Source organism: Rattus norvegicus, chromosome 1 (assembly GCF_036323735.1).
Source record: "Rattus norvegicus strain BN/NHsdMcwi chromosome 1, GRCr8, whole genome shotgun sequence".
In the NCBI taxonomy this organism is placed as follows: Eukaryota; Metazoa; Chordata; class Mammalia; order Rodentia; family Muridae; genus Rattus; species Rattus norvegicus.
In genome coordinates this window covers 170301743-170325697 of record NC_086019.1, presented here as the reverse complement: position 1 = coordinate 170325697, position 23955 = coordinate 170301743, and the positions used below count along the sequence as shown (strand labels likewise).

The following is a 23955-nucleotide window of genomic DNA, read 5'->3' as shown; positions in this document are numbered from 1 at the left end:
AATACTCCAGAGCCCCTCCTTTTACATAGGTTTCCTGTCTTCTCTATTCCCTCAGGACACCTAGGTTCTGCTGTAGGAATTAGTCTTTCTCCAGAATTATCCCTTGTCTTTGGAGTAGCACAATTACACATATACCATTCACCACCACTTCCCAAAAATTCTTCTTAAAAATACTTTGAATTAACTGCTGATGCTCCCACTCCTTCTTGAAAGGGGAAAAATATCTATAGGAGGAGATATGGAAACAAAGTTTAGAGCAGCGACTGAAGGAATGGCCATTCAGAGCCCGACACACATGTGGCCCATATATATACAGCCACCAAAACTAGATGAGATTGATGAATTTAAAAAGTGCATGCTGAAAAGGACTGGATATAGATCTCTCCTGAGAGACACATCCAGAGCATGTCCAATAGAGAGACCAATACCAGCAGCAAATCACTGAACTGCAAAACTTTTGTAAAGCAAAAGACCCTGTCATTAGGACAAAATGGCAACCAACAGATTGGGAAAAGATCTTTACCAATCCTACATTGGATAGAGGGATAATATCCAAAATATAAAAAGAACTCAAGAATTAGACTCCAGAGAGCCAAATCACCCTATTAAAAATGTGGTACACAGCTAAACAAAGCACTCTCAGCTGAGGATTATTGGATGGTCAAAAAGCATCTAAAGAAATGTTCAACTTCCTTAGCCATCAGGGAAATGTGAATCAAAACAAGCCTGAGACTCAACCTCACACCAATCAGAATGGCTAAGATAAAAATCTCATGAGAGAGCAGATGCTGGTGAGGATGTGGAGAAAGAGGAACACTCCTCCATTGTTGGTGGAATTGCAAACTGGTACAACCACTCTGGAAATCAGTCTGGAAGTTCCTCGGAAAATGGGAATTCCACTACCTGAGGATCCAGCTATACCTCTATTGGGCATATAGCTAAAAGATGCTCCAACATACAAGAAAGACACATGCTCCTCTATGCTCATACAGCCTTATTTATAATAGCCAGAAACTGGAAAGAACCCAGATGCCCTTCAACAGAGGAATGGATACAGAAAATGTGGTACATCTACACAATGGAATATTACTCAGCTATCAAAAACAATGACTTTATGAAATTCATAGGCAAATGGATGGAACTGGAAAATATCATCCTGAGTGAAGTAACCCAATCACAGAAAAACACACATGGTATGCACTCATTGATAAGTGGCTATTAGCCCAAATGCTTGAATTACCCTAGATGCACAGAACACATGAAACTCAAGAAGGATGACTAAAATGTGAATGCTTCACTCCTTCTTTAATGGGGAACAAGAATACCCTTGGCAGGGAATAGGGAGGCAAAGTTTAGAAGAGAGGCAGAAGGAACACCCATTCAGATCCTGCCCGACATGTGGCCCATACAGCCACCCAATTAGATAAGATGGATGAAGCAAAGAAGTGCAGGCTGACAGGAACCGGATGTAGATCTCTCCTGAGAGACACAGCCAGAATACAGCAATTACATAGGCGAATGCCAGCAGCAAACCACTGAACTGAGAACGGGGACCCCCGTTGAAGGAATCAGAGAAAGGACTGGAAGAGCTTGATGGAGCTTGAGACCCCATATGAACAACAATGCCAACCAATCAGAGCTTCCAGGAACTAAGCCACTACCCTAAGACTATACATGGACTGACTCTGGGCTCCAACCTCATAGGTAGCAATGAATAGCCTAGTAAGAGCACCAGTGGAAGGGGAAGCTCTTGGTCCTGCCAAGACTGAACCCTCAATGAACGGGATTGTTGGGGGGAGGCCAGTAATGGGAGGAGGATGGGGAGGGTACACTCATATAAGGGGAAGGGTTAGGAGGATGTTTGCCTGGAAATCGGGACAGGGAATAAAAATTGAAATGTAAATAAGAAATACCCAAGTTAATAAAAATGGAGAAAAAAAGACATTTTCTTAGGTTATAGGGTTGCTACTGGTTGTTTTAAATAAACACATTATGATTGTAATGTTAAAATTCAAATTTGTGTTCAAATCAAGAAATATTAAATAAATATTAAATTCATCCTACAATATGCCTGAATTTGAACAAATCCTTAAGCCAGAGAGTCTTGTATGATTTCTGACATATAAATGATAGACCACTGATTTTTCACATTTAAATAACACTCTAAGTCTTAGTTTAACTATACTGTGCATACTAGAAAGGACTTACATAATTAGCTAATTCAACAAAAATTCATAATATGAATATTATATTATGTGATTGATTTATGTGTTAATTTTATGTAAAATATCAGAAATGATTGTCTATCATATTAGTATGGTGTTTGAAATATAAAAAAAAGAGGAAAAATATCCATAGGAGGGAATATGGAAGCAAAGTTTAGAGCAGTGTCTCAAGGAATGGCCATTCAGAGCCTGACACACATACAGCCACCAAAACTAGATAAGATTGATGAAGCTAGAAAATGCATGCTGAAAGGGACCGGATATAGATATCTCTTGAGAGACACATCCAGACCATGTCCAATACAGAGGTCAATGCTAGCAGCAAACAACTGAACTGAGAACAGGACCCCCTTGAGGGAATTAGAGGAAGTATTGAAAGAGTTGGAGGAGCTTGCAACCCCATAAAAACAACAATGCCAACCAACCAAAGCTTCCAAGGACTAAATCACTACTGAAAGACTGCCCCATAAGTTTGACAACAGATGCTGGCGAGGATGTGGAGGAAGAGGAACACTCCTCCATTGTTGGTGGGATTGCAAACTGGTACAACCATTTTGGAAATCAGTCTGGAGAATCCTCAGAAAATTGGACATTGAACTGCCTGAGGATCCAGCTATACCTCTCTTGGGCATATACCCAAAAGATGCCCCAACATATAAAAAAGACACGTGCTCCACTATGTTCATTGCAGCCTTATTTATAATAGCCAGAAGCTGGAAAGAACCCAGATGCCCTTCAACAGAGGAATGGATACAGAAAATGTGGTACATCTACACAATGGAATATTACTCAGCTATCAAAAACAACGACTTTATGAAATTCGTAGGCAAATGGTTGGAACTGGAAAACATCATCCTGAGTGAGCTAACCCAATCACAGAAAGACATACATGGTATGCACTCATTGATAAGTGGCTATTAGCCCAAATGCTTGAATTACCCTAGATGCCTAGAGCAAATGAAACTCAAGACGGATGATCAAAATGTGAATGCTTCACTCCTTCTTTAAAAGGGGAACAAGAATACCCTTGGCAGGGAAGAGAGAGGCAAAGATTAAAACAGAGACTGAAGGAACACCCATTCAGAGTCTGCCCCACATGTGGCCCATACATATATAGCCACCCAATTAGACAAGATGGATGAAGCAAAGAAGTGCAGGCCGACAGGAGCCGGATGTAGATCGCTCCTAAGAGACACAGCCAGAATACAGCAAATACAGAGGCGAATGCCAGCAGCAAACCACTGAACTGAGAATAGGACCCCCGTTGAAGGAATCAGAGAAAGAACTGGAAGAGCTTGAAGGGGCTCGAGACTCCATATGTACAACAATGCCAAGCAACCAGAGCTTCCAGGGACTAAGCCCCTACCCAAAGACTATACATGGACTGACCCTGGACTCTGACCTCATAGGTAGCAATGCATATCCTAGTAAGAGCACCAGTGGAAGGGGAAGCCCTGGGTCCTGCTAAGACTGAACCCCCAGTGAACTAGACTGGTGGGGGGAGGGCGGCAATGGGGGGAGGGTTGGGAGGGGAACACCCATAAGGAAGGGGAGGGGGGAGGGGGATGTTTGCCCGGATACCGGGAAAGGGAATAACACTTGAAATGTATATAAGAAATACTCAAGTTAATAAAAAAAATGAAAAAAAAAACAATAAATAAATAAAAAAAAAGAAAGACTGCCCCAGGGTTCCAAATGCATATGTAGCAGAGAATAGCCTTGTTGGGGCACCAGGGAAAGAGGAAGCCCTTGGTCTTGCCAATGTTGGACCCCCAGTGCAGGGGAATATGGGAGGGGGAATAAAGGGGATGTATAGAGGGAATACCCATATGGGGTTGGGGGAGGGGAGGGAATGGAGGCTTATGGAAGGGAAACTGGGAAGGGGAATAACGTTTGAAATGCAAGTAAAGAAATACATCTAATAAAAAATTAAAACAAAACAAAACAAATATAGAATGGGGCTGAAAGGATTAAGCTTGAAGAGGGCTATAGTAGAACAAATACAAAATAAAAAAAGAAAGGGGTATTTAAGTTTAAATATTTAGGCTGTCCAGGAACCAGTGCCTGGATAGCTAGAAGATCCAGGATAGGATCAAACAGAACTAGTAAAAAAGTCAATGAAACAATTCTTAATAATATTCTTCTATATTCATTAGATGAGCACCTATATTTATTGTTTTCTGAGGGGCTTCATCCAGTAACCAATGGGAGCAGATACAGCAACCCACGGCCAAACACTATTTGTAGCCAGAAGAACCCTGCAGAAGAGGGGGAAGAAGGATTGTAGGAGCCAGCTGGGTCAAGAACAGCAGGATAACATTGCCTCCAGTATCAAATAAGCAGGCTCCTAGAGGCCCACTGAGACTGAGGTGATAACCAGAGAGCCTGCATGAGACTGACATTGGTTCTCTGCATATCCATCATGGTTCTGCAGCTTGCAGTACTTGTGGGGTTCCTAACAGTGCGAGTGGGGACTGTCTTTGACTGTCTCACCTGCTTTCATGACACTTTTCCTGCTATTGGGTTGCCTCATCCAGCCTTGATATGAGGGTGTGGGCCTGGTCTTACTTTATCTTGTTATACCATGCCTGGTGTATATTCCTGGGAGACCTACTTTTGGTTTTTTTTTTTTGTTTTTTTTTTGTTGTTTTTTGTTGTTGTTTTGTTTTCTGTTTTCTGTTTACTTTGAAGGCAAGTAGAGGAGGGGTTCATCTGGGGAAGATAAGAAGTGGGGAGAGGGGCTGGAAGAAGTGGAGGGAGTGGAAACTGAGGTTGATGTAATGAGTGAGAGAAGAATGAAGGTTAAAAGCTATTGGCTGGTTGCATTGTTGTAGATTATTAACAAAGTCTATGGATCTGAAAAAAAATCACTGAACTGAGAACAGGACCCCTTTGGGGAGGAATTAGAGGAAGGATTGAAAGAGCTGAAGGGGCTTGCAACCCCATAAGAACAATAATTCCAACCAACCAGAGCTTCCAGAGACTAAACCACTACAGAAAGTCTATACATGGACTGACCCAGGGCTCCAACAGCATATGTAGTAGAGAATAGCCTTGTTGGGGCACCAGTGAAAGGGGAAGCCCTTGGTCCTGCCAAGGTTGGACCCACAGTGCAGGGGAGTGTCCGGGGGTGGTAAATGAGGTGGGGGGAACACCCATATGGTGGAAGGTATAGGGATGCGGGCTTATGGACAGGAAACTGGGAAAGGGAATACCATTTGAAATGTAAGTATAGAAACTTATCTAGTAAAAAAATTAAAAAATACTTTGAATTAATTCATTCTCATGCTACTTTAAGTCAGTATAATTTTAAAAAGCTGCACTATCCCATTCATTTATCAATTTTTATACTATAGAACTCTATACTATACTATACTATAAAAATCAGGGACAGGGAGGTATCTCATCTCTTGAAAAATCCCCAACACCACTGTAAAAAGCCAGACATGGGGGTTGGGGATTTAGCTCAGTGGTAGAGCGCTTGCCTAGCAAGTGCAAGGCCCTGGGTTCGGTCCCCAGCTCCGAAAAAAAGAAAAAGAAAAAGAAAAAAAAGCCAGACATGGCCATATAGGTTTGCAACCCCAGAACTAGGGAGCAAAGTCAGGCAGGTCCTGGAATTTGCTTGGTAGCCAGCCAGCCTATCTAAAATGGTGTTTCTGCTTTAATGAGATATCCTGTCTCAAAGGAATGAGGGAGAATGATAGAGGACATACTCAGTGACCTCTTCCCCCTCTACATGAATACAGCTGCATGCACAGGTGAATGTACCCAGCCCAATACAAAACACAATGCACATTTTATAATTTAGAGATTTTTTTTTGTGCAAGGTGAACACAAATAAAGAAATGACATATTCAACATTGTGTTAATTATTGCTTGACTCTGGCATTATGAGTCCTCATGGATATTCGTTTTATAAATATTAAAAGTAGTGCTTAAATTGAAGGCTACATCCATAGCTATGGGCCAATCCCATATTGATTGATTTGGTTTTGGTTTCTGGGATATGGCATTGCCTTTCATGATCATCTGTAGGATGCTTGACTAGATTAGATGATCACATTCATCTGCCTCAACATCTAATATTCTAGTGGAAATATCATTGAAATTTTCATTCTTTTTTGTTGTGTGTGTTAAATATATATGGTGCCAACCTTCAGCCTCCCTCATTTGTCTGTCTTGACTGTGTGTATTGTGTATCAAGTGTTATTTATGACAATACTTTGGGTTTGAAGTTCTATGCTTTTTATCTGACTCTAACTTTATTCACATCCTCCCAGTATTTTTTGTGTCATTTTGTGGAACATAAGGTTTTTGATATACTGAAACAGAAACATCTGTGACGTTTTGGTTTTGAAAAAGCTGCAGGTACTTCAAGAGAAGGCAAATTTGTTTAAAAAATAAACACAAGTATTTATAAAATTGAAATTATCAATAAACTTGGAATATAAGCACATAAAAGTAATACACACTGCATGAGACATCACAACAGGTCCTTGAAAGACTGCATGAATTTGGCCAACCTAATTGTGACAGCCTTTTAAAAGAAAAATGAGATACCAATACATTAACGGTATTAATTACCTGAAGTATGTATTCTGAGGTTCAAATGAAATGTGTACCTTTTTTCTCACATACTCATTAATTTTTCCTGATCCTTCTAGATTTATTTCACTTAAAAATTCATATATTTATATTTGCTCAAGATGTTTGTTTTCTAGATTTATATCTGTCAGACTACCACTAGAAACGTTAAAAGAATATGGAAAAGGTCAATCTTGACAGCAAGATTTGTAACAGTAAATGAATAAATAAATGAATGACACATCTATAAAATAAAGTGCCATGAGGTTATGAAAGGAATCCTAGAATTAAAGATCTCCTGGTCTCAGCTGGTCTGTAATTCATGCTCTGATGAAAGCAGTACCATGACTGATGCGTAAGATACCACTTCAACAAGGCATAAGGACCTACATGTGAGCCAGGGTGCTCACAGAATCTCAGGACATTCTCCCTGGGAAGGACTCAGTGGGAAGGAAGTGGCCATTGAGGTTATGCAGGCATGTTCATGAGGGCTATGGAACTAGTGTTCTGTGATGCATCCTAGTTAGCTCAGAAGAAACAATACCTCAAAGGCACGAATAATGAACCTTTTCAAGAGGAGACTGATTCCGAGGGTGGGATCAGGACTTTCAAAATCTTTTGAAGAATGAAGAGTTCAAATTACACAGAGAAAGAGGAAATGACTATGATTCAAAATGATTTTCCCTCTTTTTCTTCAATATGGTCCCATGTTAACATTACTAGCCATTTTATACAGAAAAATGTGTGTGTGTGTGTGTGTGTGTGTGTGTGTGTGTGTGTATTCCACAGGAGTAAAATAATCTTGAAATCTGCAATGGAACTGTTGCAATGCCAACAGACTCAGTAAATTAAGGGATAAAGCTTTGAAGATTCTGCTGTCCTCTGTAGCCAGTTGCTATCAGCTATGATCAACCCCACTGTTCTTTGATATTGTGTTTGATGTTGATGTTGAACCCGTGGACTGAATGAATATCCTGTGAGATGTTTGCAAACAAAGTTCCACAAGAAAACTATCAAACTCTGAGCACTGTACAGGGCTTGGTTATAAAGCTTCCTCTGTTCACAGAATTGTTCCAAGATTCATTTGGTGAGGTGGTGGCTTCACATGCCGTAATGTCACTCTCAGGAAGTCCACCCACAGGGAAAAATCTGAAGATAAGAACTTCATCCTGAAGCAAACAGGCCCTGGTACTTTGTTCATAGAAAAAGCTGAACAAAGCACAAATAGTTCTAAATTTCATCTGGCTTGCCCAGATCGAAGTGGTTGGATGGCAAATATGTGTTCATTGGAAAGGTGAAAAGCATGCACAATACGGAAGCTTACGGAGTACAGGAATGGCAAGCCCAAGAAGAAGGTCACTATGGGAAGCCATAATAGTTCTCACCTGTGGGCATCTAAACCACTAGGCCATACCTTTTAAATTCAAGAGAGTTTGAAACCTCTTTTGTCTACAATATTCGTAGGTTATCTTGCATTTTTTCCCCTCTGGGTTCCTTATGTTTCATATTCCCCTCAAAATCTAGATAAGTTTATGAGTATAGAATAAAAACTAAGTAAGAATAGAAACTAAGTAAGAAAATAAAGATACATTTTTGTGAGTGCATCTTTGGCAGGTAAAGGAAATTTTGTATTGATGCCAATAATATGTCTAAACTACATTTGTTTTTCTTCTTCCATTGAGATTTCCAAAATCCATATTTGCAACCAGAATTCATCACAATGGAGATCAATAGGTAGATATGAATCACAAATATATTTTCTCCATTCAACAAATATTGGGAGGCCAGTGGGCAGAGGTGGAGAAGAGCGGGCAGAGGTGGAGAAGAGCAGGCGGTGACCTTGGCTGACACAGTGGCTGGGCCTCAGCTCCATGCATTTGTCTGCACCAGGTTGATGTGAATCAGTAGCATCAGCAGAGAAGTTGGTGGGTCTGCCCATAGCCTGTGGGAGTATGAAGAATGAGGCCACTTCTGGTCATGCTTCTGGCTTGGTGGCAGCCCTTGCATTGTTGATGCTGCTTCTCCTGCTTCTCCTGCTGCTCCTGCTGCTTCTGCTGCTTCTGCTGCTTCTGCTGCTTCTGCTGCTTCTGCTGCCACTGCCTCAGGCTCAGTCTGACTAGCAAGAACACACTTACGAATATAGTTTTAAAAATACTCAATACAATTCTCACAAACTGAGTCCAAGAACACATCAAAATAATCTTCCATCATTATCAAGTAGGCTTCATACCAGGGATCCAGGGATGTTTCAATATATGGAAGTCCATCAACGCAATTCACTATATAAGCACCACTGGCTTATACTCTAAGATCAAGACTCCACAAATGGGACCTCATAAAATTGCGAAGCTTCTGTAAGACAAAGGATACTGCCAATAGGATAAAATGGCAATCATTAGATCATGAAATATCTTTACTAATCCTGCATCCAATAGAGGGCTAATATCCAATATACACAAAGAACTCAAGAAGTTAGACTCCAGAGAATCAAATAACCCTATGGGGCACAGAGCTAAACAAAGAGTTCTCACCTGAGGATTATCGAATGGCTGAGAAGCACCTAAAGAAATGTTCAACATCCTTAGTCATCAGGGAAATGCAAATCAAAACAACCATGAGATTCCACCTCACACCAGTGAGAATGGCTAAGATCAAATACTCAGGTGACAGCAAATGTTGGTGAGGATGTGGAGAAAGAGTAACACTCCTCCATTGTTGGTGAGAATACAAGTATTCTGGAAATTAGACTGGTGGGTCCTCATAAAATTGGACACAGTACTACCTGAGGACCCAGCTATAGCACTTCTGGGCATATACCTAAAAGATGCTCCAACTTACAACAAAGATACATGCTCCATTATGCTCATAGCAGCCTTATTTACAATAGCCAGAAGCTGAAAAGAAACCAGATGTCTTTCAAGAAGACATCTGGTAATGGATACAGAAAATGTGGTACATTTACACAATTGAATACTACTCAGTTATTAAAAACAATGATTTTATGAAATTCTTAGGCAATGGATGGAAATGCAGAGACAAAGTATGGAGCAGAGACTGAAGGAAAGGCCAACCAGGGACTGCCCCACCTGGGGATCCATCCCATATCCAGTCCCCAAACTCAGACACTTTGTGGATGCCAAGACCTATATGCTGATAGGAGCCTGATATAGGTGGCTCCTGAGAGGTTCTGCCAAAGCCTTACTGATAGAGATGAAGGTGCTGGAAGTCAACCATTGAACTGAGAACCGGGCTCCCCAGTTGAGGAGTTGGAGAGAAAGGACTGAAGTTGTTTGTAACCCCATAGGAAGAACAACAATATCAACCAACTAGATGATGCTGAGCCCCCCAGGAACTAAACTACTAACCAAAGAATACACATGGAGTGACCCATGGCTCCAGCCACATATGTAACAGAGGATGGCCTTGTTGGGCATCAATGGAAGGAGAGGCCCTTGGTTCTGTGAAGGTTTGATGACCCAGTGTAGGGAAACGCCAGGGTGGGGAGGTGGGAGAGAGTGGGTAGATGGCTAGGGGAGCATGCTCATAGAAGCAGGGAGATGTGATGGGGGGTTCCAGAGAGGAATCCAGAAAAGGGGATAACATTTGAAATGTAAGTAAAAAATATCCAGAAAAGAAAGAAAGAAATAAAAAAAGTTGTTTTATGGATGAATACTGTTGGGCCCTATCACAATCTCCAAGAAACATATAAATACTTTCCACTTCCATTATATGTGGGGTCAAAAAAAGGTGTCAGTCATTACTGTGAAACTTTGGAAGAAGCACTTCAAGAATTTAGTGGTCTGGATATTAAATTTAAAGATGAAGTGATGCCAGGTACTTACTGTGAGATTGACTTAGAAAAGGAAAAGAGAGATGACTTTGGGTATGCTATCAAGAATCACCATTGGTATCAGATGTACATAGAAGACATAAAAAGACGGGGTATTGTTGGTGAAGCAGATGAAAATGGAGAAGATTACTATCTTTGAAACTTCAAAAAACTTGAAATAGACTTTATTGGTAATCTAATTGTTGATGCTAATCTAACTATGGAAGAAAGTTCAAACTGGTTGCAAATGCTAAAATACAGATGTCATATTTGGTAAAATGGACAAAAATCAGATGTAAAATTTGAAGATAGATTCGATAAATATCTTATTTTACTTTAAAAATGAGTTTATTTCTTTCTTTATTTTTATTTTTTTATATTTATTAACTTGGGTATTTCTTATTTACATTTCGATTGTTATTCCCCTTCCCGGTTTCCGGGCCAACATCCCCCTAACCCCTCCACCCCCCCTTCTATATGGGTGTTCCCCTCCCCATCCTCCCCACATTACTGCGCTCCCCCAACAATCACTTTCACTGGGGGTTCAGTCTTGGCAGGACCAAGGGCTTCCCTTTCCACTGGTGCTCTTACTAGGCTATTCATTGCTACCTATGAGGTCAGAGTCCAGGGTCAGTCCATGTATAGTCTTTAGGTAGTGGCTTAGTCCCTGGAAGCTCTGGTTGCTTGGCATTGTTGTACTTTTGGGGTCTCGAGCCCCTTCAAGCTCTTCCAGTTCTTTCTCTGATTCCTTCAACAGGGGACCTATTCTCAGTTCAGTGCTTTGCTGCTGGCATTCGCCTCTGTATTTGCTGTATTCTGGCTGTGTCTCTCAGGAGCGATCTACATCCGGCTCCTGTCGGTCTGCACTTCTTTGCTTCATCCATCTTGTCTAATTGGGTGGCTGTATATGTATGGGCCACATGTGGGGCAGGCTCTGAATGGGTGTTCCTTCAGTCTCTGTTTTAATCTTTGCCTCTCTCTTCCCTGCCAAGGGTATTCTTGTTCCCCTTTTAAAGAAGGAATGAAGCATTCACATTTTGGTCATCCTTCTTGAGTTTCATGTGTTCTGTGCATCTAGGGTAATTCAAGCATTTGGGCTAATAGCCACTTATCAATGAGTGCATACCTGTGTGTTGTTCTGTGATTGGGTTACCTCACTCAGGATGATATTTTCCAGTTCCATCCATTTGCCTATGAATTTCATAAAGTCATTGTTTTTTATAGCTGAGTAATATTCCATTGTGTAGATGTACCATATTTTCTGTATCCATTCCTCTGTTGAAGGGCATCTGGGTTCTTTCCAGCTTCTGGCTATTATAAATAAGGCTGCGATGAACATAGTGGAGCACGTGTCTTTGTTATATGTTGGGGCATCTTTTGGCTATATGCTCAAGAGAGGTATAGCTGGGTCCTCAGGTAGTTCAATATCCAATTTTCTGAGGAACCTCCAGACTGATTTCCAGAATGGTTGTACCAGTCTGTAATCCCATCAACAATGGAGAAGTGTTCCTCTTTCTCTACATCCTCACCAGCATTTGATGTCACCTGAGTTTTTGATCTTAACCATTCTCACTGGTTTGAGGTGAAATCTCAGGGTTGTTTTGATTTGCATTTCCCTTATGACTGAAGATGTTGAACATTTCTTTAGGTGTTTCTCAGTCATTCGGCATTCCTCAGCTGTGAATTCTATGTTTAGCTCTGAACCCCATTTTTTATAGGGTTATTTGTCTCCCTGCAGTCTAACTTCTTGAGTTCTTTGTATATTTTGGATATAAGCCCACTATCTGTTGTAGGATCAGTAAAGATCTTTTCCCAATCTGTTGGTTGCCGTTTTGTCCTAACCACAGTGTCCTTTGCCTTACAGAAGCTTTGCAGTTTTATGAGATCCCATTTGTCGATTCTAGATCTTAGAGCATAAGCCATTGGTGTTTTGTTCAGGATATTTTCTCCAGTGTCCATGTGTTTGAGATGCTTCTCCACTTTTTCTTCTATTAGTTTGAGTATATCTGGTTGATGTGGAGGTCCTTGATACACTTGGACTTAAGCTTTGTGCAGGGTGATAAGCATGGATTGATCTGCGTTCTTCTACATGTTGACCTCCAGTTGAACCAGTACCATTTGCTGAAAATGCTATCTTTTTTCCATTGGATGGTTTTGGCTTCTTTGTCAAAAATCAATTGACCATAGGTGTGTGGGTTCATTTCTGGGTCTTCAATTCTGTTCCATTGGTCTATCTGTCTGTCTCTGTATCAATACCATGCAGTTTTTATCGCTATTGCTCTGTAATACTGATTGAGTTCAGGGATAGTGATTCCCCCTGATGTACTTTTATTGTTGAGGATAGTTTTAGCTTTCCTGGGTTTTTTGTTATTCCAGATGAATTTGGAAATTGTTCTGTCTAACTCTCTGAAGAATTGGATTGGTATTTTGATGGGGATTGCATTGAACTTTAGATTGCTTTTGGAAAAATGGCCATTTTTACTATATTAATCCTGCCAATGCATGAGCATATGTTGATCCATTCTTTTTCAACATAGTATTCACTAGTTTTTCAATTTTTAATACCTTCATGATGGTCTTCTTAGTGGGATTAGTTTCAATGGTTTTAATGAGAACTTTAAGAAAAATATTGACTGATATGTTAAAGGAGATGAAATGGATGACATGGGCATGGATATCTGTTCAGACAGTCAAGTCACCCTCTGATATTCTCCTCTGTCATTGACTCTGGATGTCAGATACTTGCTGTGTTTCTCATTGTTATTATTGTTGCCATGATAGAGGATTTACATACAGAGAGGCAATCAATGCTCAGTATAGCCATATTTGTCTATGCTGCTACCTCTCCAGTGAATGGGTACTTTGGAGGAAGTCAGTATAATAGACAAGGAGGGAGGAGATAGATAAAGCAGATGTTTGTTAGGGCATTCCTAATCTCAGTTATGGTGTGTGGCACTTCGTCCTTCTTCAACTTTATAGCCATTTATTACCATGCTTCTAGAGCCATTCCTTTTGGAACAATGGTGACTGTTTATTACATCTTTTTTTTCTTGTCATTCCTCTAAATCTCATTGGTATAATACTGGACCATAGTCTGTCAGGTCAGCCCAACTTCCCTTGTCATGTCAATGCTATGCCTCATCTTATCTTGGAGGAAAAAATGGTTTATGGTCTATTGTTTGCCTGGGAGGAATTTTATTCTTTGGCTCAATCTTTACTGAAGTGTACTTCACCTTCTTGTCTTTCTGGGCATATACGATCTACTATGGCTTCATGATTTTGGTGCTGTTCATCCAGTGCCTTGTGACTGTCTGTGTGATCATTGTTTGCACATACTTCCTGCTAAATGAGAGAATTATAGGTGGCAATGGACAAGTTTTCTCCCTGCTGCATCGACTGCAATCTATGTTTTTTAAAAACAAAGATGTATGGTTTATTTCAAACATCATTTTACTTTGGATATATGTCAATATTTAGCACAACCTTGGGGATAACATGTGGAGCAACTGGTGACATAGGAACAAGTGCCCTTGTTGGAAAAATCTATACTAATATGAAAATTGACTAGACACCCGAGACAACCTCAGATCAGTTTCTCTTTCATAAGGGTGGAACTTGCACAGAAAAGAAGAATGATTGCAAGAAGAGATTTGGGTGTAACAATGGGCACTATGTGGGTTTCTTTTGTGGATGGCATCAAGTAACATCTATTTCCATTGATCCTAAGTTCTTGGGATCTTAGAAAGAACTAACTGTTCACAGCAGATGCTTGGGTTTTATGCAGTTGGTATTACCACAGTACATGGCTAATCTTCCCTAAACAGCTCATTAAAGATGAAATAGACCAGCTCTCTTCAGTGAAGAAGACAAATAGTTTATTTAAAACATTTGTTCCAATAAAATACCTAGAGTGAAACTTGGATGCTAAAGTTCCATATGTAGAAATCTTCCTGGCACTTGGTGTTTCTATGTTATTAAAAATGATGTTCCAGGAAGATTACTTTTTCTCTTATTTTACTGCCACTGTTGATGTGTTGTGGGACTTTTTAATATATTAACCCTGGGTTTTTTTTTACCTGTTTAGGTTGTCTCTCCATTCAACTGCAATACTGTTTTAAACAAAATTAAAAACTTTTAAATTCTGAATGGAATCTGTTAACTTAAACTTAGTTGGATCAACCACATTTATTTTTCTTAAAATTAACCAGCTTTCTAAATTCCATCCAAAGAAGATACAGAATGAAAATAGTGTACTCTCTATAATACAACTTACTGTACAGTTAACAAGCAAAGGGATAAATGGGGAAGATTGTTTTTATTAAACATTTGGAGATTTAGATAATTTTTATTTTAACTGAATCTCTAAAGTGATTATATTCTCCTCTGTATCCCCAAGTTAGTCTTACATCTTTTGTGGGGGGTTCAATGAAGGCTTTACATAAGAAATTATTAAAAAACAATGCGGGCAATAAGTGTATATAACATTAATAATGTTGTGGACATGTAGGTTCCTGGATGCATTTGAATGTATAAATTTACTGGAGGACATTTTTGGAATGATGATTGGTGTAGAAACTCAGGGGGTTGGGTGGCATTTTACATCTTGCCTACCATTGCATGAAACATTGGGTTTTTTTCAAAATGTGTATATCATACTTCATTTGGAAGAGGGTTGTTTTCTTCTTTTCTGAAACTCCTACTGAAGCAAAATTTGTAATTTAGAAACATTTAATTTTGTTAATCCTGTATGGGACATTTAAAAAACATCTAAATCATTATTGTTTTAGGATGTCCATATACAATTTTCTGACAAAAATCCAACAGAAAAATATTAACCATATATTTTAATATCTACAGGATAAATTTTCTGAGGGCCAGGACCTTGTGGAAGGTTCTGCTAAGGGCATTCTTTACCTCATTATTTCTCAGGCTATAGATGATGGGGTTCAACATGGGAGTCACAACAGTGTAGGACAATGATAACAATTTCTTGCTTTCAGGAGAATTATTTGATTTAGGCCTAAAGTAAGTGAGGCTGGAAGTCATAGAAAAGAGAGACAACAAGCAGATGTGAGGAGCAGGTGGAAAAGGCTTTGTGCTTCCCTTGAGCTGATGGAATCTTGAGGATGGAAGCTACAATGAGAGTGTAGGAACAAAGGATCAGCAGGCAGGGTATCATGAGCACCAGAATGGTTCCGACAATGGCAAAGACTTCATACTGTGCTGTGTCTGCACAGACAAGCCTCAGCACAGGTGGACCATAACAGAAGAAGTGATTCACCTTGTTTTCGGCACAGAATGGAAAACTGAAGAGCCATGTGGTAGACACAGTGTCTACAGGGAATCCTGGAAACCAGGAAGCAGCAGCCAGTTTGACACGTGTCCCTTGGTTCATGATGACTGGGTAATGTAAGGGACTGCAGATGGCTACATAGCGGTCATAGGCCATGGTGGCCAGGAGGAAGCACTCAGCCACTCCGAAGAAGAAGAAGAAATTCATCTGAGTGGCACAGCCAAGGATGGAGATACTTGTGTTCTGGGCAATCAGAGTCCCCAACATTTTGGGTACAATGACCAGGTTAAAGCCAATCTCTAAGATGAATAAGTTCCTGAGAAAGAAATACATGGGGCTTTGCAGCATGGGGTCAGCCAATGTCACCAGAATGATGAGGTTGTTTCCCAGCAGAGTGACTAAATAGATGCTGAGAAATGCCAGGAAGAGCAAGGTCTGTATTTCAGTAGGCAGGGAAGAGAAGCTCATGAGGATAAACTCAGTTACTCTTGTCTGGTTTCCTGTAGCCATGAACGTGGGTATAAATCTGCAGTGTATACTTGAAGACACATTCTTCAGCACACAAATCAGGTTCTACGCTGATTTTTAATATTTTTGTTTGTTTTTGCCTCTCTGGTTTACTGATTATTTTCAGGAAAGAGTGCATATCAGGATCTGTTGGAAGAAGAGGAATTCTTAGTGTTTAAGCTGGGACATGCCTGAATGGGCTTGTAAATTTCATTTTTCCTAGTTTGTAAATTAACATTTATAAAGGTCAAGCATAGGCAGATCCTTGAGTCTTTAGAAGGGACATTGACACATATATTATTGTTGTTCTGCAGGCTCCCAAACTTTTGAGAAACTGATTATTCTCAAACAGTTTGAACCCAACTTTTGGGAAATATATACAATATTTATAATTTCACAAAGAACACAACATAGTAATAGAAATAGAGTTGGAGTAGCAGATGGGCTAACTAATCATTTTTCTAATTTTCATGAGTCCTGAGTTTGAGAAGTGAGTGAGGGGCTAGTGTCTATCAAAATAATGATTCTCCTCCCTCTGAAATTTCTATTTTCTATGTGATCTCACTGACCTCAGAGCAATGGTGGAAATAGGAATTTTTTTTTAAAATATGGCCTCATTCTATAACCCTGTTTGTCCTTGAACCCATGATTCTCCTGACTCTGATTCCACCTCCTTAGTGCTGTGAGTAAGGGTGTGCACTGCCACTCCTGTCATGTAGTAGGTTTTTAAACATACCTGCTGAGTGGAAAATCCATTCTGATGTCTACTAAATTATATTTTACAGAATTCTTCTAATTTGTCTGAGGACTTGTTCCTCATTGCTTCTGAGAATTAATGAAGTTTCTAAAACAAAATAGCAATTAAGATAGTGGAGAAGATAATGAAGGGGACATATATCATTAAAAACAACCAGTTCTGAAGTTCTCTCAGACAGAAATGGATCCTATGTGTATTTTTAGTTCTAATTTTGTTGATTACCAACAAAATCTTAGCATCATTGTTACAATCTAGGATATTGGTTTCTAAACAAAACATGGTGAGATCAAGTTGGAAAATGAGATTTACTGAACATGTTTAGGGAATCACCATAAGAATCAAAACATTGTAATTGTTCATACCTGCAATTTCACCATGTGGGATGTAAGTGATGACATGAGTTCCAGAACAGCCTGTCTGAGAAAGTAAGGTTGTCTCAAAAATAAAACACTCTTAGATTTTTATCCCATGCTAATGAATCCAGACTTTATTCTGTACGTGAATAAACCATGTGATCATTGGGTTAGTGGAATGAAATATTCATATATGTCTTACAGAAAGATCATTCTGACAAGTGTGAGGCCAGAGGATATAGTATGAATGAAGAAGAGGAATGAAAGTTCTGTGCCCAGAAACAAGGTGACTAGGTTGCAGGCTCAGCTTTCCCAGGAGTGTTCACTAAGCAGGAAAAAACTTAATGAAGAAAGCTCAATATTATCAATTAATAATGTCAATATCAAGCTATCTTTAAAATATTAAAGCTCTATGAAGGAACAGGAGATTTTTTTATAACAGAATGACTATGGTTAAACTGATAAAAAATTTCCTGAAGCATGTAATATCCTGAGTTTTCTAATAAAGTATTTCAAAATAGTAAAGGGATCAATAATGTAGCAGTCACTTTCAAGTAGAAACTTTCTTGCTATCACTGAAAGACAAAGCCAGCTCTGTCATACAAGTTATGGATTAAAAAAGGTCACACAGTGATTATTCTATATTAAACTGATTTGTACTTTATTTTTCTTAAATTTCGAGTGCACTAAGCAAAATTCTGTTAAGTGGCCTGGTTAGAAAAATAAATGGTGGAAAATAAATAAAAATAAGAAAGAAAATTGCTTACCCTCAGACATTTTTATGGAAAGGTTACCATCCTGATTGTGGTATTGTATTCCAGCTTTCAAAGCCATTATCAGATTTCTCTACCCCACTGAAAGCAAAAGTAAACTTCAGGGAGTATCATAAAAGTATCTAAGTTGTATCTTTAAAGTAAAGGTATGTATTGACAAATGGAAAGAAGTTGCTTTGTAATGGAATCCTTTATGATGAGGGGGCAATTGGATGTTTGGAAATATCTTCATCATATCTGCTGGTTGTCATAATTGGTTATGTCTTCCACAAAACTATCATATTTATTCGTATAAAATCAGAATTTTATAGCAAATTAAAAAATCTGTCAGATCCAGCATGTCAATGAGCTTTGAATGCATTTCCAAAGATGTACTGTTTAATGAACCCATTACTTTGAATGCTAAATAAAAGTTACCAAAAGGGCAATGGTAATAATGAATACATGATAAATGGCAATATCTTATAATTAATGAGAGAGGTTTTGCTTACAAAGATTGGAAATTTCTTTAAAAATCTCTGGAAATTTGTTGGACAGAATCAGAATCAGTGAGAATATTTAAGTAATATAAATGGTAATAGACATTCCATTTGTCTTTCTTCATATCTATTTACCAATACTCCTCTTTATACTTAAATTATAGTAAATGAGACACACTGGCCTTGCTGAGCAGGCTGAAAAACTGCCATGAGATGCATCTGCACTGAGCTTACAGGAGCAGAGGAAGCTGACACAGGTGACAGAAAATCGTTAGTTGTCCTTAGCTGTGTCTCTCTTGTCCTTGGAGTCAGATGAAGAGAAAGAACCTTTATTTCCCCAGGTGTTAGTAGATTTTCTTTTATTCCCCGTGGGGCCTGCTCTTTCTTGAATCTATTGTCCCTAGAGGCCATGATGAAGTTCCAATATCAGCATGTTAAACCTCAAGAAAGAAGACCAAATGATAAGACAGGGAAGCATTATCGCCATGTATAGATATACTAAGAATATGAAGCTAAATGACTTAAGTTTAACCCCAGCTCTGAGATGCTTCCGAAACTTGTGATGCTTACCAGTTTTGTTAAACTCTGTGAGCTTCATTTTTTGCTTTTTAAAGTCTGATCCTTCTTCATATTTATTAAATTGTTTTATTTATTTACATTACAATTGTTTCCCCATTTATGGTCCCCCCTCCAAGAGTTCTTCACCCCTCCCCCTCCCCTTTGCCTTGGAGAGGGTGCTTTCCCACTCACCCCACCCGTCCCACCCACTTTACCCACTATCTCACCTATCCTCACCACCTTATGCCTCTCAACATCCCTCTGAGTCCCCCTTCCCTAGGGTATCAACTCCCTATAGGACCAGGTGTATTCTCTCCCACTGAGGCCAGGCAGGGCAGTCCTCTGCTACATATGTGCCTTGGGTCATGGACCAGCCCATGCATGCTTTTTGGTTGGTGGCTTAGTCTCTGGGATGACCCGGGGGTCTGAGTTAGTTGATATGTTGGTCTTCCTATGGGGTTGCTATCCTCTTCAGTTCCTTCAATCCTTCCCCTAACTCTTCCAGAGTGGTCCCTGGCCTTAGTCAATGGTAGGCTGTGAGTATTTGCATCTGCCTCAGTCAGCTACTGGTAGAGTCTCTCAGAGGACAGTCATGCTAGGTTCTTGCCTATAAGCACAACATGACATCAGTAATAGTGTCAGGGTTTGGGTTTGATGCCCACCCATAGGGTAGATCCCAAGTTGGGCCAGTCATTGGATAGCCTTTCCTTCAATCTGTGCTCCGTATTTGTCCTTGCATTTCTTTTAGACAGGAATAATTCTGGGTCAAAAATTTTGAAGAAATGTTGGTGACCCATCCCTCCACTGGGGGCTCTGTCTATCTGCAGGTGCTATTTTCAGGTTTTATCTCCCCATGGCTTGACATTTTGGCTAAGGTCATCCAGATTGAGTACTGTGAGACTCTCACATGTGAAGTCTGAAACTTTCTAGAGGTTTCCCCCTACCTCCCACCCCTGGTAGCTGCATATTCATATCACATTCATTCCCCTGGCCCTCTGGCTTTCTTTCCAGTCTCCCTTCATACTTTATCCCACCCCCTTCCCTTCTCCCTTCTCCCACCAAGGTTCCTTTCCTCTCTTTGACTCCGATAATTATTTAGTTCACCCTCCTAAACATCCTCACTCGGGCCTTCCTTCTTGATTGATGTTTACAATTTGAAGATTGCATCACAGCTTCCATTTTTTTTTACATTTTATTTATTTATTTTTTTATTAACTTGAGTGTTTCTTATATACATTTCGAGTGTTATTCCCTTTCCCGGTATCTGGGCAAACATCCCCCTCCCCCCTCCCCTTCCTTATGGGTGTTCCCCTCCCAACCCTCCCCCCATTGCCGCCCTCCCCCCACCAGTCTAGTTCACTGGGGGTTCAGTCTTAGCAGGACCCAGGGCTTCCCCTTCCACTCAGCTTCCATTTGTTTAAAGATAATTTTCTCATTGGATAGAAGTGATGCTATGATGAAATAAATTTGCTTATGTTTGTTAAAAAACAGGTATCATTTATCGATTTAACAAATATTCATGTCATATACTACCACAGATGTGGCATTCTTCTGCTCATTTAATTATACATGTTAAAAAACCAGGCATAGTTCTTGTGCTTATATGGCTTATATTTTATTTATTTATTCTCTTACAAAAGGGTTTTCATAGTACAGGATAGTCTTGCATGTAGCCGAGGATGACTTTGAACTTCTTACTCTTCTGCCTTGACTTACCAGTTACTAAGTTCTGTGTGTAGGAGTATACCCAATGTGTATAGTGCAGCATGCTGAAGCAGGACTTCATATATGCTATGCAAGCACACCACCAACAGAGCTACATTTCCAGTCCAAATCTTAGTCCATTTTCAGTGGTATCTCCAAGCAGACAAGCCCTATATGAATAAGTACTATTCTTACACTGAATAAGACTATATGATCTCTAAAAATCCAGGAGGTAAGAAATATAGCAATATGTGGGACTGTGTTCCAAACACATAGATCTTAGTAGTAGATTAATCATCTTTAGTTATCGTGTTCTATGCTGATTGTTCTCCAAGAAATTGAATAAGGAGGAGACACACTCCTTGGCCACTAATTGTTCAGGTGACTTAAACCTTTTGGATTCTTGAAAAGGAGTCAGCCAACAGGTCAAGACAGAAATAGAATGCAAATAGATTAATAATTTTAACAAGCTTAATGTATTATATTTTTGTAAACAACAACAACAACAACAACAACAACCCTGTTTTGTTGTAGGTACAGCTGGAGATTAGGTGTGCGTTTTATAAGATAGTGGGTGAATTCCTGACAGGAAACTTTGGTGGCTATGTTTCCAGCAGTCTTGGGTCAAGTCCTGAAGATGCCATGAGGGTCTTTATGAATTTGTCCAGTGTGGCAATACAGTATTTGGCTGAAGTCATCAGTACTGGCTATTAACAGCATCTGTGTTGCCAGTGCCTTTAGGTCTTAGAAGTGATTTATCTGCACAAGGCCACACTGTATTATCACTTTGTATGGGAAAGCGTTTTACATTCTCCTCTTAATAGCTCTTCTGCACAGAGAGAGTAGGAAAGCTGAGTATCTTTGTCTTGGAACTGATGATGTCCTAGGAACATATAATACTCAGTGTGATTCTTGCAGTTCCCACGACAACAAAAGCATTGGACTTGATTCTCTGACTGGCATGAGTCTACTTTAAAATCACATTCTGGAGGAAAACTTACAGGGAAAAAAATCAATGATCTCAGATTCCTTATTGACATTAGATGATAGGGCCTTGATGTTCATTTCTTTCTTTGTCAATGTGTTCAAGGTTGATGATGAAGATCTATTTCTTATCTTTGACCTTGACTCTACAAAGTCCAACATTCTCTGCCTGGCCAGGCATAGACAGTGCCCATGGCCCAGAAATTCTTTGTAGAAGCCACTGTTTATCCTGAATCCTCCAGAGCCACTTGCCATACCTGCATGTTCTGCCATTTGGTGTTTACTGGGTAAGCAGAATCAAATTATTGAGTTTGAGGCTTTTAAATTAATTTTACTAGAGAAAGCAAAAATTCTAAATGTGTTTTAATTTTATTACCATTTAAATGTACCACTAAATTTCAAAACTATTTTTGGATTATATTTTAACTAAGTTGTTTATTTTATACCCCATTTCCAGCTTATGCTCTCTCCTTTCAAGTCCCTCACTCCCTACTCCTCCTTCCCATTGCTCCTACCCTTTTCTTCAATGTCTCAAATATCAAGTTGCAGTAAGACTAAGTAAGGGAATCCAGTTAGGGAAAAGAAATCCAAAGGCAGGCAATATAGTTAGAGACAGCCCTTACTCCTGCTTTAGGAGTCTCACATGAAGACCCAGCTGCACAACTGTTACATATGGGCAGAGAGCCGAGGTCAGTCCCATGCATTCTTTCTGATTGGCAGTTTAGTCTCTATGAGCTCTTTATCGACTCAGGTTAGCAGATTCTACAGGTTTTCTTCCAGTGTCCTTGACACATAAAAACAACCTTAAATCTACCAATAAGAGCAAATATACCATACAAATTTATGAGTGCAGTATTGAGGAGGAAGATAGACAGAGAAATATTAGGAGCCATACCACAGGGTATAGGAGGAGAAAAATTTCCAAGGACTTACCCCTCCACTTCAAACAAGGAAGTTGTGGACATGATGATTTTTGCCTACAACCATTTCCTCCAAATACTTCTGACAAGGCCACTCCTTCTCTAACAAGGCCACATCTCCCAATTATTCTAATCTTTTCAAATAGTTCCACCCATGGGTAACTAAGTATTTAAATATCTGTGTGCATGAGGGGCATTCTTATTCAAACCACCACAACCTAATATTCAGATTTGTCTAATATCTTTTCCCTCCAAGAAATGAATTAGTGCTCTTTGGAGTAATGGCTGTTTTCAGGATTAAGTAGGAAATGGGACATGAGCTTTGGTCTTCTGATAGTTCAGTAAGCAAATACTAAACAAATTACAAAAACAAAACGTAACTTAGTTATGTGAAGTTGGGGGCAGATAATAGGTGTGCAAAAGTCTAAGCAGGGATAGAAGTGACAATATGGAAGAAATGAGAGTAGAAAATAGGGTTAACCAAAATTAAAAATGACTGAAATGTTATATGGAACATCACTACTATATGTGCTAATGAAAAATAATTTAGAAGAGGTTTTTGATGGAAGTGCCCTATATGAGTGGACAAGTCTGCTCCAGGAAGCCAGAATACAGAACAAAAATACTAGTGTCAGGAGTGGTACATCTTCATATGAATTGCTGGTGAGATAATCCCCAGAGGTACCCCTGAAAATATAGACTTATTGATAATGCTTCTGCTTGCCCACCAGAGTTAGATGGTAACATCCTATTGTATTCTTGGATTCAGTTTGCAAGTATTGTATTCAGTATTTTTGCATCAATATTCATAAGCGAGATTGGTCTGAAGTTCTCCTTTTTGGTTAGGTTCTTGTGTGGTTTAGGTGTCAGAGTAATTGTGGCTTCATAGAATGAGTTAGATAGTGTTCCTACTGTTCCTATTTTATGGAATACTTTGAGGAATATTGGTATCAGGTCTTCTTTGAAGATCTGGTAGAATTCTGAACTAA

At 39.5% G+C, this 23955-nt stretch overlaps 2 pseudogenes; one reads left to right on the top strand and one right to left on the bottom strand.

The window, feature by feature from the left end:
- Positions 1-8411: 8411 nt before the first annotated feature.
- On the top strand, positions 8412-18181 carry Tm9sf3-ps1 (transmembrane 9 superfamily member 3, pseudogene 1; annotated as a pseudogene).
- On the bottom strand, positions 15490-16441 carry Or10a5c-ps1 (olfactory receptor family 10 subfamily A member 5C, pseudogene 1; annotated as a pseudogene).
- Positions 18182-23955: the final 5774 nt, after the last annotated feature.